Source organism: Triturus cristatus, chromosome 7, assembly GCF_964204655.1.
Source record: "Triturus cristatus chromosome 7, aTriCri1.1, whole genome shotgun sequence".
NCBI classification, from domain to species: domain Eukaryota; kingdom Metazoa; phylum Chordata; class Amphibia; order Caudata; family Salamandridae; genus Triturus; species Triturus cristatus.
The window spans coordinates 985,621,045-985,637,099 of NC_140590.1; the positions used below are offsets into that span (position 1 = coordinate 985,621,045).

Genomic DNA, 16,055 nt, shown 5'->3' on the forward strand with positions numbered 1-16,055 from the left:
ATGCCAATGCTTGTTATTTTTGCATGTGGCACATCACACTTTACACATCTAACTCCAATTGCCCCTGGTCATTGTTCAGGGCCACAGTATGGGCTATATAATGGTGCATGTAGGATGAGACAGTCCAGGCCTGCAATATGCAGTTTATATGCACATAAATGAGCAGCTGTTGGATTTTCACACAAACTATGGTTTTTATTATGACTTTGGAATTAATTGGTTTCAAAGGAAAAGTTTTTATTATGTTTTTTCCTACAAACGATGTATGTGCCATGTTGAATATTTTATGCTCTTTTAATTCTAAATTGCTATGGTCTTAAGTAACTAAAAACAATAAAATGATCTACCTTACTTAACCCTGGTCTTGGCAAGCAGGCAGACAAGTTAAAAAAGGAAATTTCCTTTGGATGAAGGGCAGATTCAATTTCTCACACTATCATTTTATCATTCATACACACAGTCTTTAAATTTGACACAAGTGAAGCACTTATAGATAATAAAATCATGTAGATTTATTCTTCTATTTGTTCAATCAAATGACCTTAAGCAATTTCACAAATACATTTATGATACACAATTGTTGTATAGAATATAAAAACAATTTAAAAAACATAGATATAAAGTAAAAAGGAGACAATATAAAGACAATACACTATGTCATTCCTGTGTTAATCAGGCTTGATTTGTAGCCAGCATATAGCACGAGTATAGTTTTTCCTGTCTATAATTTGCTACTGACTCTTGCCTAATTTGACAACACTTAATTATGCGTTGACGCGTTTCGGTGGTGTATTTTATTTGGACCACCTTCTTCAGAACACTGAGTTTATTCTCCTTATTTCATATAGTTAAAACCATCTGTTACATGTCAGACCTATAAACAAATAAGACAATAAACAAGTAAGCATATGCATCCATCTGTATCAGTTCTATACTGCATCATTCTTTATCTTTATATACCACCCTCTTAATGTTTTTTTACAGCAACCTTATTTATCCATTTATCCAACATAATCTTCTATATTTTTCTTATAACATTTATAATCCATAAGTGCTTCAAACCCTACTGTCACACACCAACACTTCAATCAATCATACTTGCTCACAATCTTATAATTGAATCACAGTTAATTATTTTCTACACTCACCGGTGCAGACTTGCACTCGGAGATTAGTTTTGTGACTTCTCCCACTGGTCATCAAGAATATTAGGGCAGTTTTCCTTAATTTTTCTAAAATAGAGGACATATATCACTTCTATTACTGTCGCGTTCTCTCATCATCATGAGCTTTTATCAAGAAAGTTTTATACATCAACTTTGTTTACCTTTCCAGTCTCTATGGAGAATTCTTTATGGATCTAGTTTTTCTTGTTTAATCTACAAAGCAATATATAATTGTTTGCTTTTAGTTAATTAGTCAACATCTATGGAGCATATATACAACACCTTATATTCATCAGTATTTACTCATGACCCTCTTACCTATATCCCCATTCAATGCGCTGTATCAATTCAGCAATGTCTCAGGTTGACCACTCATTTCTTATTAAAACAACGTTTTCACTGGTGACTCTCAATTTTATCTCCCAGTCAGATGCCTCGTTCGTGGCTGTAAGACATATGTATGTATTATAATTTATTTTTTATTTGCCATGTATCTATTTAACAAATAAAGCCAAATCTCTATGTTTTACGACTTTGAACATATCTCCTTTGTCTCACTTCGATGTTTCTAAGCCTACTTTAATCCTAAATACAAACCTCTATATGTCGTATTGCGAATATAATCACACTCGGGGCAAGTGAATTCTGCTGGGGGTCGTGTGCCTACACAAACATCATCTCATCCATAATAATATTCTGATTAATATTCTATCGCGCCCCAACAAACAGAGTAGTGCCTCGTACACAGTTTTCACCTCATATTTACTTGTTACGCGCCTTACTGATTGGGGCCGTCACTTTTGTGCAGACTGTGTATGTCTCCGCTATATTCTAATTTCTTGCCTTTTAGTGTCACCTAAGCTCACTCCCTAAACGTCTATATCTTTCTACTTCCTCCTTAGTTCTTATGATACTCTAAATGTTGAGCCAATACTCTATCCACTCATATATCCACTACATATTTCAGCCCCATAATTATTAACATACCGTGCTACGCTTAATCAGTTATCAGCGTTCTCCCCTTAAAGCTCATAAGTCTAAGCCTTGTTCTCGATTAGTCCCTACCGCACTGAAGTTCACATCTCACCTCTTATTCCGACGACCCGAGCATTCCGTTGGAGTTCATCACAGTCGGTTCTCATATACGCGTCACCTCTATTTAAGTTCGTTACGTCTTACGTCACGTCGCTAATGCATCTCTCTCTACTGACGTATAATTGTGGCGACTTCGTAGACGGACTAGCTTATTTCTTTCTTTTTTTGGAAAACCAAGATAAAACTTTATTGCCAAATGTCTATCTACAGGTTGTTACATTTATCATCCCCATATAAATTATTATTTGTCCCCTGCTTAAATGTTGTTCTTTTAACTATTTTAGCTGAATATTAACATCACTATCTTCGTTGTTGTGGTGCATTACCATCATCTTTAATTACGATCATTTTTAGTTACGAATCAACTCTCCTCGTCTTTAATAACGAGTCCTTATCGTTATATAGAGACCCGATATTTATATTTTGGTTATTTTCCAAACATTACCCTAATTACACCTATATGCGGTCTCTTCATATCTATGCCATTAGTCATCATAAGTTCCTAAGCTAGTGCCAACACATCTTATTATTTCCACTTATATAAACAACTATATGTTGGTATCTGGTTGTTTTCCACGCATTACCGTATTCACAGCTTTATGAGGATCTTTTAGATCTATTCAGTTAATCCTCATATATTGCTATTATACTGGTATACACATGTCTTATTATTTCCCTTCTAAGGACATCTGTAACTATACATTAATACCTAGTTATGATGTATCAACTATGTATTTCTTTTAATAGAATCCTTTCCTATTCCTATTGTCATAGTCACGACCACAGTTTTATCTTGGGTATTCGAAATAAGTGTAAACATAACATTCTTTACAATGTAGGCACTATTTCCTCGTTTTTTATATACCATAAATCTTTATCTACATCACTTCTCTCTTTACTGTTTTGTTGCATAGATTTTTGGCCAATGTTATTTTAGGTTACAATTCGCATCCAATCTTCCTTAGTGTTCAATCCTCTCTCTATCGTATCTAATGTTGAAATGTACCACTGTTCTCTGTTCTTTCTCTTTTTTTCAGGGTTACCACCTCTTCTACCTGTGGTTATTTTTTCTGCTATGAACCATTCAAATACCGAGTATCCATGTTTTACATCTCTATAGTGTTCGACTAAAGGGGCATTATGTTTACAGGTTTTCAAAGCCGATCTATGTTCTATCAATCGGGATCTTAATTCACGGCCGGTTTCCCCAACGTAGGCCAGATTACACGGACAGCGTAAGATATACACCACATTGCTACTCCTGCAATTATTCAGACTTTTTGATTTAATGGTGTATCCATTATAAGTGAAGCTTTTTGTTACTATACAGTTGTCACATATTGAGCAATTGCTGCATTTGTTGTTTCCTAAGGCTATACTACCAGTTAGACTACTTTGTCTACCACCGTTTGTATCTCTATATGTTTGTACTAGGTTTTTGCGTACATTGTCATTCCGTTTCAACGCAAATAGAGGTCTAGGTAATTTCACTTCTTCGCCCTCATTCAGAATATTCCAACTTGAATTAATAACATCTTTCAGCCTATTGGTTATATTAGAATACTGACTCACAAATACTAACTTGTTACTAGTGGCTTCTTTTATCTTTTGTTTTTCACTTATATCTGGATTTAACATACTGTCTCTATTATAGAACCGGGCTCTTTTGAATGAGTGTCTAATGAGTTTCTTAGGGTAGCCTCTATCAGACAGTTTCTTCTTTAGGTTCTCAGAATGCTTATAAAAGTCATCAAGATTTGAACAGTTTCTTCGTAATCTGAGAAACTGCCCAAATGGTATGTTGTCACTTTGTGTTCGGGGATGATAACTCTTATAGTGGAGTAACATGTTCTTGTCTGTAGGTTTAGTAAATAACTCTACAGCAAGCGCTCCCTCTTCGTTCTTAATAGTGATATCCAAAAAGTTCACAGCATTGCTATTATACGATGCGGTGAACCTTAAATTCGGGTCGCCCAGATTCAACCACTCTAGAAACTGTTTCAGAATTGATTCTTCACCCTCCCAGATAAAAAAAATTTCATCAATGAAGCGGCGCCACATCAAGATGTTCTCAAAGAAGGGCACCGCCTCATTGAACACATGCTGTTCCTCAAAATTCCCCACATACAGGCATGCCAGGCTGGGCGCACAGGTTGCTCCCATGCTGGTCCCTTTACACTGAAGGAAGAGATCTTCCAGAAATAAAAACATGTTGTTTTTCAACACTAAGGTGATACATTCCATAACAAATTCTTTATTGGCACCCCTCAGGTCATTCTCATTTAATGTATCTCTAATCACCTTTATGGTGTCGCCTTGAGGTATGTTAGTATATAACGCCTCTATGTCGAGGGTCACCAATATATGCATCTGATCATTAAACGGGACTCCTTCGATCATAGAGATTATATGGGCCGACTCTCGTACATATGACCTTTGTTTTTGAACTAATGGTTTTAAAAATGTGTCAACATATTGACTAAGTGGTTCTAACCTTGATCCTATGCAACTCACTATCGGCCTCATGGGCGGGTTTGATATATCCTTATGGATTTTTGGCAATCCACATATCGCTGGAGTAATGGCATTCCGATTATTTAAAAATTTAAATTCACCCATACAAATCCAATCGTTCTCTAATGCTTTGCAGAGGGTTGTATTTACCTCATTCTCCAATTTCTCTAGCTTACTATGGGGAACTCTCATATAGTGTTCTTTTATTTCCAACAATGTTAGCATCCTTCTGTTGTAATCCCCTGTGTCTAGCACAACCAATCCCCCACCCTTATCTGCAGGTTTTATTGTCAAACTTAAATCATTCCTCAATATCCCCATTGCAATTATTTGTTCATGGGTCATATTATTCATGTCTGGACGTGCCTCTCTAATGATTTGTTTAACCTTGCTCTCTACCACATGTTCGAATATCTCTACTTTTTTACAAACTTGCGAAATCATGGGGGTAAATGTCGATTTCTCTTTTAACCCTGACACATTTTCTGGGCCACTATAATCTTTCCCCTCAAAAAATTATGCTAATCTGATCTTGCGGAAAAAGGCTTTTAAATCCTTCTCTAGAGTAAATTTATTAACCCTGGCTGTGGGGGCAAATGTGAGTCCCTTCTCTAAAACTTCTATCTCTGTTTTTGTCAATGTCTGTGTAGATAAATTTATTATGGGAAACTTTTTATCACCAATATTCTCTATCTCCAATATTTCTTGTTCCTTGTATTGAGATAGCAAGACAACACTTGGTGCTCCAGGTGCAGATGGTCTTGAAGTCCCTGGGTGATGTTCCCTAACCCAGCTTGGAGACTGGCGTGCCTTGGCTCCTAGTTGTGGCCTTGAGCAGAAGTCTTGAAGAAGGTTTCCTCCTCACACAGTCTAACTGGCTGCTTGACAATTGACAATTTTGGGGGCCTTGAACTCCCCTTCTTATAATCTATAACCAGATGCCAAATGTGATTTAGAGTCTGAGACTTTCAAGTTCATCTTGGGTGTCTACTTCCTTTTGAAGCGCCCTTTCATCTGCCCTACCCTTCAGCTAGAAAGCAGTCTGTCACAGCAGGAACAGCTCCAAATCAGATATCCCCACAACAAAGGCCATGGTAATGACTAGAGGTTCACACCAGCCACAGTGAAATGTGTTTATAGAAAGAATAACCCCAGAGCCTCAGCCCTAGTCTTCATGAATCTCTTATCAGCCCCGTCTTCTTCCTGTGGTGTTCCCAGACACCTTCCTGGTGACCTCTCTCTAAATCAAAAAGCACCCTTTGAAATGTACTGAAGAGCCTGGGTCACTCTTCCTTGGGTGTGTCCCACCCAGCTCACATGAATGCAGCAACCCACATATCTGTCTGGGGGGATTCCTCTACCTCCTCATGTTCCTCCAGTTAGCCCTGGGTCTCTCAAAATAAAACCTAGAATCTTCCATATATTGTACCATTCACAGGCATGCATACACCCAGCACATGCATATAATATTTAACACTGCAGAGCACTACATCCTTCATGTATTGCACGATTCACAGGTACACATACACCTAGTACATGCATATAACATACACGCACTGCACCATGCCTGTTCTGTACACTTCACAGACACACATATAGACTTAGCACAAGTATAACACTCAAACAAACACACAGTGCAGCACTCCACAACAAACCAATGTAGGCCAAGGGTGAGTTAAGCACACAGTAGCAGAACTTTAAATGAATGAGCCTGTAGGGCTTGCTCCAGTGACACAGGTAAAATGGACCTGTTCACTTCTATCAATCACTACACAGGATGCCTTCACCACCTCGCTAATGCTACTTAACTCATAGCAAAGGCAGTAGCCATTCACCACTATGAGGATAGCACTATGGGCACCCCTCCCAGTCTAAAAAGACTGCAATCTGTGACACAGGACTATGTCATGGTACATACGCATTGTCCGTGTTCACCAATGATAACAAAAATCAGCATCAGGGATCCAGACATCATTACAGTTGGGGCACTCTAGGCAGGGGTACATGTCCATCACCATGTGAGGGACTTCTCCGTCCCAACACTCTGCAAGAGGTAGGATTGGGGCTCATGTCATACCGCACTGCCCCCCCACACTATGATTGGTCTTACATTGACTGGTAGTGTTGGCGACAGACAGGGGCTCAGAATATCTGGTGTTTCAGGAGCTACTAACAGTTTGTCCATGCCACCCCCTCTTCTGCTGCATGGGGCGGCCAATTTCTTGAATCATGATATGCTACGAGTGACTGACTCCTTCCCCCGAAGGTCAGACACCATGCTTCCATTCCTTCCAATCAGCGTCCACATCCCTCTTTCAAATGGTGACCGTAATTTCCAACCAGGGTGTCGGACCTTGATTAAGACGTTCCACCCAACTCTAATATCACTGTCTTTTGCCTTTCTGGCCTTGCTGCTTTGATCACTGGTGTTCCACTGGCGTTCTTGAGCGGCTGTTGGGTCAAAAAGGCAGGATTTCTAGCGGGGTCTTGCAGGAATGTTGTCTTTGACTGGTTGTCCTGGCATCATCGCTATGGGAGTGCATTGGGTCATGCTGTGAAGTGTGCACCAATAATAGCGCAAATATTGGTGCAAGGCCGAATCCCTATCGTCCCTTTGATCCACTGCGATCTGCATGGCTTTGTTAAGGGTGTGCATGAAGTGCTCCAAGTCCATTTACCTGTGGCCACAATGCCGTAATCTTTCAATGGATAATCCACACACTTCCTAGTTCCTCTTTGAATTCCACTCCTTGAAATGGGTGTCTATTGTACGTTCTCATGACTTTTGGGAGGCTGAAAGTCGCAAACACCATCTCCAGCAGAGGTGAACCTTCAGGAACGCAGTCAAACTCATCAGGTGTATGACTGGGTATTTTGAGTATTCGTACACCATGACCATGGTGAACTGACCATCCAGATAACTTCCAAAGTTGAGGCTGACTTTTGTCCAAGGCCTCCTGTGGTGATGGGGCTGGGCAGTTCTTTACTGTCTCTTCTATTCTCGCATCCAGACCCAGGAACCACACCTTTTGTCAGATGAGTGATTTGATATTTTCCACCTCCTGAAGGTCTTCATGGCCCAACTATACTATCCTTTGATGGCGAGCTCACGGGACCACAATCTGGTCCCCTCTCATTAAGAGCCCAGTTCCTGTCATGCTGAGTTCTTCGCTGAATCTCCTGAGCTGAGACAACATCGCTTTGTCCTCTGGTACTAATTGGTGGGTGTGCACTAAGAACTCCTTCCACTATATTTCTGCATTGTTCCAATTACTTTCTAGAGTGCTCCAATTATTTACAGCTGAAGAGGCTGACCAGTGTCTTGTGGTCAGTGCCTACCTAGAAGTCTCTCTGGTACAGGTAACAGCACCCCCCCCCATGTGATTGCTATTGCTTCCCTTTTGATCTGGGCATAGCTTGCTTCTGTGGCCATGAGCACCCTACTGCCGATTGTTATTGCAACCCAACTTCCCGGTTCCTGCTTCTGCGTAAGGCTGCCTCCAGGCTCTCTGGGATTGCGTCCACAATTAGTTCTGTGGCTTATTGGGGGTCAAAACAAGCCATAGTCTTGTCTGTCAGTAAAGCTGCCTTGATGCCTCTGAAGGCTTCCTTCTAGCTGCAGTTTTCGTGAAGGCTATCAATAGTTCTGATAGTGTTGCTAGGTTTGACAGGAACTGCTCACAATACATTGACATTCTCAGAAATCTTTGCACCTCTGTGGCATTGTGGGAAGGCAGCACTGATTTGAATGAGGTTGACTTTCAGGTGTCTAGCTGGAATCTATCATTTGCGAAGACGTACCCAAAGAATTTGATAAGTGGCTTAAAGAATGAGCATTTCCCCTTGTGGAGAGTCAGTCCTTGCACATTGAGCTGCTGCAGTGTGGCTCTGAGGTGACGATGATGGCCAGTCAGAGTTGTTAAATATATAAGGATGTCGTTGCTGATACTGAAGACACCTCCAGCTTGAGAGTGTTTTTCTGATGGTGTTTTAGAGCACCTCAGAGGCTGAATAGATTCCGAAGTTTACCCTTTTGTAACGCTGCAGTCTTAAGGGGTCGAAAACGTAGTTATGTAGAGACTCTTTGGGTGAAGCATCATCTGGTGGTATAATGCATTTAGATCTAATTTCAATAACCACCTTGCACCATTCAAGTCAGCAATCATGTCAACCATAGTAAGTGTAATTTGCTTCTCTTGTTTGGTCGCCCGGTTGGGCAGGTGCATGTCAATGCACAGTCTTCTGGTCCCTAGCTGCTTAGGTTTTCTTGTGATGACCATAGGTGATATTCACGGTGTCGGACTGAACAGTCAATTACATACATTTTCTCCAACTTCTTGAGTTCCTTCTTCACCAGTTTTAAGCACAGCACAGTTGACATGAGTTGTTTTATCAATGTATAGTGTCATAGGATTTCCTCTCATCACCCTTGGCCTTGGAAGAGTTTGTGGAATTAATTTAATAGGTGATCTACCTGTGGCTCATGTATCTCCCTGGCAAGGAATACGAGGCCAGATCTTCGGTGGTCTGACATCTTATAGGTGTTCCAGCTCCATCTTTGGTGACATGGACATGGGTTTAGGCATTCCTTTCGCTATGGCACACTATCACGTAGAATATCCATACCAAGGGGAGTGAATGGACAAATTATATTTTATTGTTCAATTAATTAAAACTTACAATATGACACAATTACATTAGCATATAACACATTGTAAATAAATATCATTTTTAAAAGAACCATCTAAAAATACAGTTAAAACCTTCATAATGTATTCAAAGCTTCAGGGTAGAAACTGGTTTAACAGCACCGATCTACAGTTATAACGTTTCATAAGTCTTATTGCACTTATTAGGACCATTGCGCTTTAGATTGCCTATTTACAATGTTGTTGGTTAAACCACAATTCAATTTGTGCAAAGCAGTCAACAAAATACTGCGTGCCTTGCTGCAATCCTCTGTTATACTGATACTAAATGATAGTCATGGATTAGACCAACCTAATTAGTACATGCAACTATATACAAAACTAATTATAAGGGTAGTAATCTACGGCTTTTGCATTCATCAGCCAGGGGCGTAGGAGACACTACATGTCTGGGGCAACAAGCATAACCTTTTGAATTTTCCAGTGACCCTATACAAATCGCCCATTGTATGAGACCTGTACACTCTGTTAACTGAATATAGTCGCATAGTTTTGTAGTGAAACATTGATAAAGGCAGGCATGTAGTCACAGTTTGCAAGTATGCTTTAATTGTTATTTACACTCACCAAGCAATTAGACAAAATGTGAAAAAACATATTTTTGAATCTTACATCTTCATGCATCAAGCAAACAAAGGTGGGACAAAAAAAGGAAGAATAACCTGAATGCTCTTCATGACATTCCTAAACCTCAAAATGCAATTGGACTAATATTAGAGTGTAATGGAGACAGGCTGCAGGTACACAGAGCTGCAAGAGCAGAGAAATGTCCACTTACTAAAAGTGGCAGATCTAAAATAGTAATATGAAATCCAACCTTACCAGTAAAGAGGATTTATCATTGCCATTCCAAAGATATAAAACACGACACAGCTACTACTTTCTAACCAGGAATTACTGCTTAAAAAGGTGTATTAAGGAATTCCCAATGTTAATCTATGAGAGGAGTAGGCCTCACAGTAGTGAAAAACGAATGTAGGCGTTTTTCACTACAAGGACATGCAAAACGTAAAAGTACATGTCCTACCTTTTAGTAACATAGCACCATTCCCTATAGGCTACCTAGGGCCTACCTTGGGGTGACATGTGTAATAAAATGGCAGTAAAATTGCACAAACAGGGTCTGTAGTGGCAGGCCTGTGACATGTTTAAAGGACTACTTGTGTGGGTGGAACAATCATTGATGCAGACCCACTTGTAGCTTTTAATTTTCAGGCCCTGGGTATATGGTATACCACTTTACCAGGTACTTACAAGTAAATTAAATATGCCAGATGTGTGTACACCAATGTTACCATGTTTAGGGGAGAAGCACGTGCACTTTAGCACTGGTCAGAAGTGGTAAAATGCTCAGAGTCCTTAGGCCAACAAAAATAATCAGCAAAATGAAGAGGTAAGCAGACAAAAAGTATGGCGGAAGACCACCCTAAGGCTGACAGGTTTAATAGTATTGTATATGATTCTGTGTGTCTGAGTATTGAAGTCAGTTGGATCCCTTTTGAAATCCCTGGTCTAGCAGGGCACAAGAAGGAGAGCGAGAATAGTTTCTCAAACACTGGAAGTTTATTGCCTGCATTCCTTTGGCAGGAAGGTGGAGATACCTTTAATGCATCACAAAGTATACAACACAATACAGAAACTTGTGTTGTCTACTCTATGAGAAGAGTTATTGCAGATGGATGATATGAGAATAGAGTGCGCTCAAACGCATTATCTTGCACAAAAATATAAGAAGTCCTATGAGATAATTTGCAATAAGAATTAGCCTTGTGTGTATGCTTCCAAAAATGAGATGTACAGTGTTTGCGTGGAAGAAAGATGCTTACCAATGTAAAAAAGCCTGCCGTGAAAATCACATGTGAGATGCTCACCGAATATAGGTATCGTGAGATATACAGAATGAGATGTGTGGCAAAGCTCAGATATGAGGTGTTAGTGAAGAACACCAGAAACATAGTGTTTGTGTGTGAAGCTTACAAATGAATACAGAGGGTGGAAGGTCACAAATGAGCAGTGCATGGAATGCACTAAAGCACAAAAACTTTGTTATATGGGTGGCTCACAAAACCTATAAAATGCTAAAAACTAGGAAATATGCCATGGCTAGGATTATTCGAGCCAAAATATTGAGCATTTAATTTAAACAATGATGTAAGGCATGGAGGCCTTGCTCAAGACTATGGTGAATTATTTACTAATGACATTTGGAGAATTGTGTTTAAACAGTGCAGTAATCTTTGGGGAATAGTTATTGCTACCAAGAAAAAAGGTCAGATGGGCAGGATAACTTGGATATGGGTGGTGATGCTCCAGAAGATGAGCGAGGGGTGTCTAACACCCATGATTCTACTTCTGAGCATGTCCAGGAGGAGTCTGAAGACCCCTTACTGGAGAACTCTAGTCCCCATGGAATGGTTCTGGTGACACAGAGGGAGGCCCTAGAGATAGGGTCCCCATTTATTCCTCCTGGGAGGGTAAAAAGGGTTCATGGGAGGTCCAGGTCCTCCTCAGTTAATTCAACCTCCTCTGCCACTTCAATAGGGAACTCCATCTCTAGCAAGAGGGAGGATTCTTTAGAAAGGGACTACCACCTGCTCAAACTTGAGAGAGCCACGCTCAAAATCAAGAATGAACAGTTGCCCCTAGATAAATAAACCCTAGAAGTCCAGAGGGCTAGGAATATTTTCCGATTACAATACAATGGTGGCAGCACTAATGGAACCTATGGTTAGGGAACACTCCTTTAAAACTAGGAACTTGAACACGATTATCCCTCCTTACCAGGAGGGTGATGACATCCATAAGTGGATTACTGCTTTAGAGAGTGCTTGTAAAGTTCAGAAGGTTCCTCAGAGGCAGTGGGCCTCTATCCTGTGGCTCTCATTTGCTAACAAAGGTAGAGACAAACTATTGACTGTAAAGGGAGAAGATGCAGACAATTACGAAGTCTTGAAGAGTACCCTCGTAGATGGGTTTGGGTTAACCACTGTGCAATACAGGGTCAAGTTTAGGGACACACAGATGGCACTCACTGAAGACTGAGTAGATTTTGTAGATAGTACTATTAAGGCTGTAGAAGGCTGGCTTCATGGAAGTAATGTGCATGATTATGAAAGACTGTATAATTGACTTGTGAGGGAACACATCCTTAATAACTGTCAAAATCAACAACTGCACCAGTACCTGATGGACTCAGATCTGACCACTCCCCAAGAACTGGGAAAGAAGGCAGACAAGTTGGTCTGCACCAGCGCAAAACAAGAATCTCATGGTGGTGGTGCCCAGAAGAAGCAAGATTCTTCTAAGGCCCGAGGGAAAGGTGGGGAGAAATCTAAAGAAAAGAAGAGTCTTCTGAAGGTCCCCAAAAGTCTTCCTCTGGGGGTGTGTCCCAATCCTCCTCCTCCTCTAACAAGAAACCTTGGTCCTATTTGTGTAAGAAGAATGTCCATAGGGCAAAGGATGCCAATTTCGCTAAGTCTAGCATCAATACAGCTACTACTACTACCACTCCTAAACCTCCTAGTGTCCCTAGAAATAACATTGGTAGTTGTAGGGTTTAGCTGGGCTAACCTTGGGTACTGAAGTGTGTTCTGGCCTAGACAGGGCACCCACTCAGGCTGTTTTAGTCTGTGATGCTGGCACTGAGCTTGCCACCGTTATTGTAAGTCCCACTAATTCAGGCACATACAGACAACAGCCTCTCATGGATGATCACAAAGCTTTAGCTTACAGGGACATGGTGCTAGTGGCACTATGGTGACAGAGAAACTTGTGTGTCCTGAGCAGATTCTACTTGGTCAGATTTACCAAGTGACCAATGCTAGCAATGTCAAGACAGATCATTCCATGGCAGTGGTCAATCTCAGCTGGGGAAGGGTAAAAGGCCCAATGAGAGTTGTGGTATCCTCAGACTTACTTGCGGACTGTCTACTGGGTACTGATTCTGAAACTTCAGCCTGGTTTGAAGTGGAATTCAGGACTCATTCAGAAATTATGGGAATTTCAGTCAGTGTCCTTGCTGTCACTAGGGCTCAGGCCAAAATGTTGGGCCTCGGGGGAGCCCAGGATCCTGAAAAAATGGACCAGCCAGCTCCCAAGAGAAGGAGGAGGAAGGGTAAAGATGTATCCTCCTCTTAGACTCCAAGTGAGAATCAACCTCCGGAGGGAGATGGTCTCAGTACCTGTGAAGGAACTGTCCCAGAGGAGCTTGGGCCTGACAAGGCAGAACTACTGGGGGCAGGGGGCCCTCCAAGGAAGGCTTCAGTCTGGAGCAGAAGGCCTGCCCCTGTCTTGAGCAACTCAGACAGTGAGCTGCTGCTGAGGAAGCAGGGAATGTCAGTGGGTCCCACAGGACTTATTGGGAAGATGGGCACCTGTTTTCTGAAAATAGAGATCCCAAGCCTAGTGCCACCAGGAGGTTGGTCATACCTCAGAAGTTCAGGGGTTTCCTTTTGACCCTGGCACATGACATTCCCCTTGCAGGACATCTTGCGCAAAGCAAGACTTGGGACAGGCGTGTCCCTCACTTTACCCTGGCCCTACAAGTCTGAAGACAACAAGGAGTTTTATCACTCCTGTGTCACCTGCCAAGCCAGTGGTAAGTCAGGTAGCACTACAAAGGCCCCCCTAATCCCACTACCAGTGGCTGTGGTTCCCTTTGAGAGGGCAGGGATAGACATTTTAGGTTCCTTAAACCCTCCAACAGCATCTGGACATAGTTCTATCTTAGTAGTGGTGGACCATGCCACTAGATATTCAGTGGCTATTCCCTCTAGTACCACTACAGCTCCTGTAGTGATCAGGGCCCTCTTGGGAATCTTTTCCAGAGTTGTGTTCCATAAGGAGGTCTTGTCAGACAGCGGTACTAACTTCATGTCTTTATACATCACTGCTATGTGGAAAGAGTGTGGTGTTAACTATAAGTTTACCACACCCTACCAACCACAGGGTAACAGGCTTGTTGAAAGGTTCAACAAGACCCTCAAAGGTATGATCATTGGACTCCCAGAAAAGCTGAGGCTTAAATGGGATGTCTTACTACCTTGCCTTCTCTTTGCCTACAGAGAGGTTCCTCAGAAGGGGATGGGCTATAGCCCATTTTAACTATTGTCTAGACATCTAGCTAGGGGTCCATTATGTCTAGTCAAACAAGGATGGGAGCAATCTCTCAAGCCTCCTAAACAGGACATAGTAGTTTGTACTTGGCCTGGGCTCTTGCATGGCTGAGTACATGAAGAAGGAAAGCAAAATTCTTGAGGCCAGCCAGGCACTTCAGAAAGCTTGGCATGACCAAAAGACTGTACTAGCAGTTTACCAGCCAGGAGAGAAAGTGTGGGTGTTTGAGCCTGTGACCGCAGCAGCTCTCCAAGACAAGTGGAGTGGCCCCCACACAATATGGAAAAGAAAGGTGAGGCCACCTACTTAGCTGATCTAGGTACTCTAAGAAGTCCTCACAGGGTACTTCATGTGAATCACCTGAAACCTTTTGTTGACAGGGTTGACATGAGCTTGCTCATGCCCACTGATGACAGACAGGAGTAAGAGAGTGACCCTCTCCCTGATCTCCTCTCTCAGGACCCTGTTGCTGAATCAGTTGAAGGAGTAGTCTTGGCAGACAGTCTCACTGATTAACAGCAAGTTGATTGCAGACAGGTTTTCAAAAAGTTTCCTGGTCTCTTTTCTCTGACACCCAGTCAAACCACCTGGTACACCCATGAAGTGGACACAGGTGACAGCCTGCCTGTGAAGAGCAAGATTTACAGATAGTCTGACCATGTCAGAGATTGCATCAGGACAGAGGTCCAAAAGATGCTGGAGTTGAGGGTCATTGAGCCTTAAGATAGCCCTTGAGATAGTCCTGTAGTCCTTGTTCTAAAACTTCACACCCAGGATGGCAAGAGAGAGATGAGGTTTTGTGTTGACTATAGAGGCCTCAATGCAGTCACTAGGACTGATGCCCATCCAATTCCAAGGGCAGATGATCGAATGATACATTGGCCTCTGCCAAATGTCTCAGTAGAGTTGACCGGCTGCTGATTATTGGCAAATCAGATTCTATGAGAATGCCAAACCAAAAACAGCATTTCTAACCCCCAGAGGGCATTATCAATGTATTGTGATGCCTTTTGGTTTATAAAATATACCTGCCACATTTCAGAGGCTGGTAAATAAAGTCTTAACAGGTCTGGAAGCCTATAGTGCAGCATATCTAGATGATATAGCTGTCTTTAGCTCCACCTGTGGGGGATCACCTGGTCCACCTCAGAAATGTACTTGCAACCCTGCAGAAGGCAGGCCTCGCTATCAAGGCCACAAAGTGCCAGATAGGGCAGTGTAAGGCTGTGTACTTGGGCCACCTTGTAGGTGGAGGCCAAGTTTAACCATTAGAGAGCAAAATTCAGACACTCATGGACTGGATTACTCCCACTACCCAGATTTGGGGCAGAGCTTTCTTGGGCCTGACTGGGTACTACAGGAGGTCTGTTAGGGGCTATGGATCCATAGCAACACCCTTAATGATCTCACCTTCAAAAGGAGGCCTAAGAAAGTTCAGTGGACAGTTAGCTGTCTG

General features: G+C 41.8%; 1 long non-coding RNA gene across 1 annotated transcript in view; it reads right to left on the bottom strand.

Moving 5' to 3' along the window:
- Window positions 1-16,055, bottom strand: part of LOC146810961 (uncharacterized) — a 179,126-nt gene that overhangs the window by 146,159 nt on the left and 16,912 nt on the right. Inside the window, exons 2-4 of the long non-coding RNA XR_014966660.1 lie at window positions 1,485-1,611; window positions 1,328-1,379; window positions 1,149-1,232 (exon numbers count right to left, since the gene is read on the bottom strand). This is a non-coding gene — a long non-coding RNA (uncharacterized LOC146810961). The remainder of the gene's footprint in view (window positions 1-1,148; window positions 1,233-1,327; window positions 1,380-1,484; window positions 1,612-16,055) is intronic.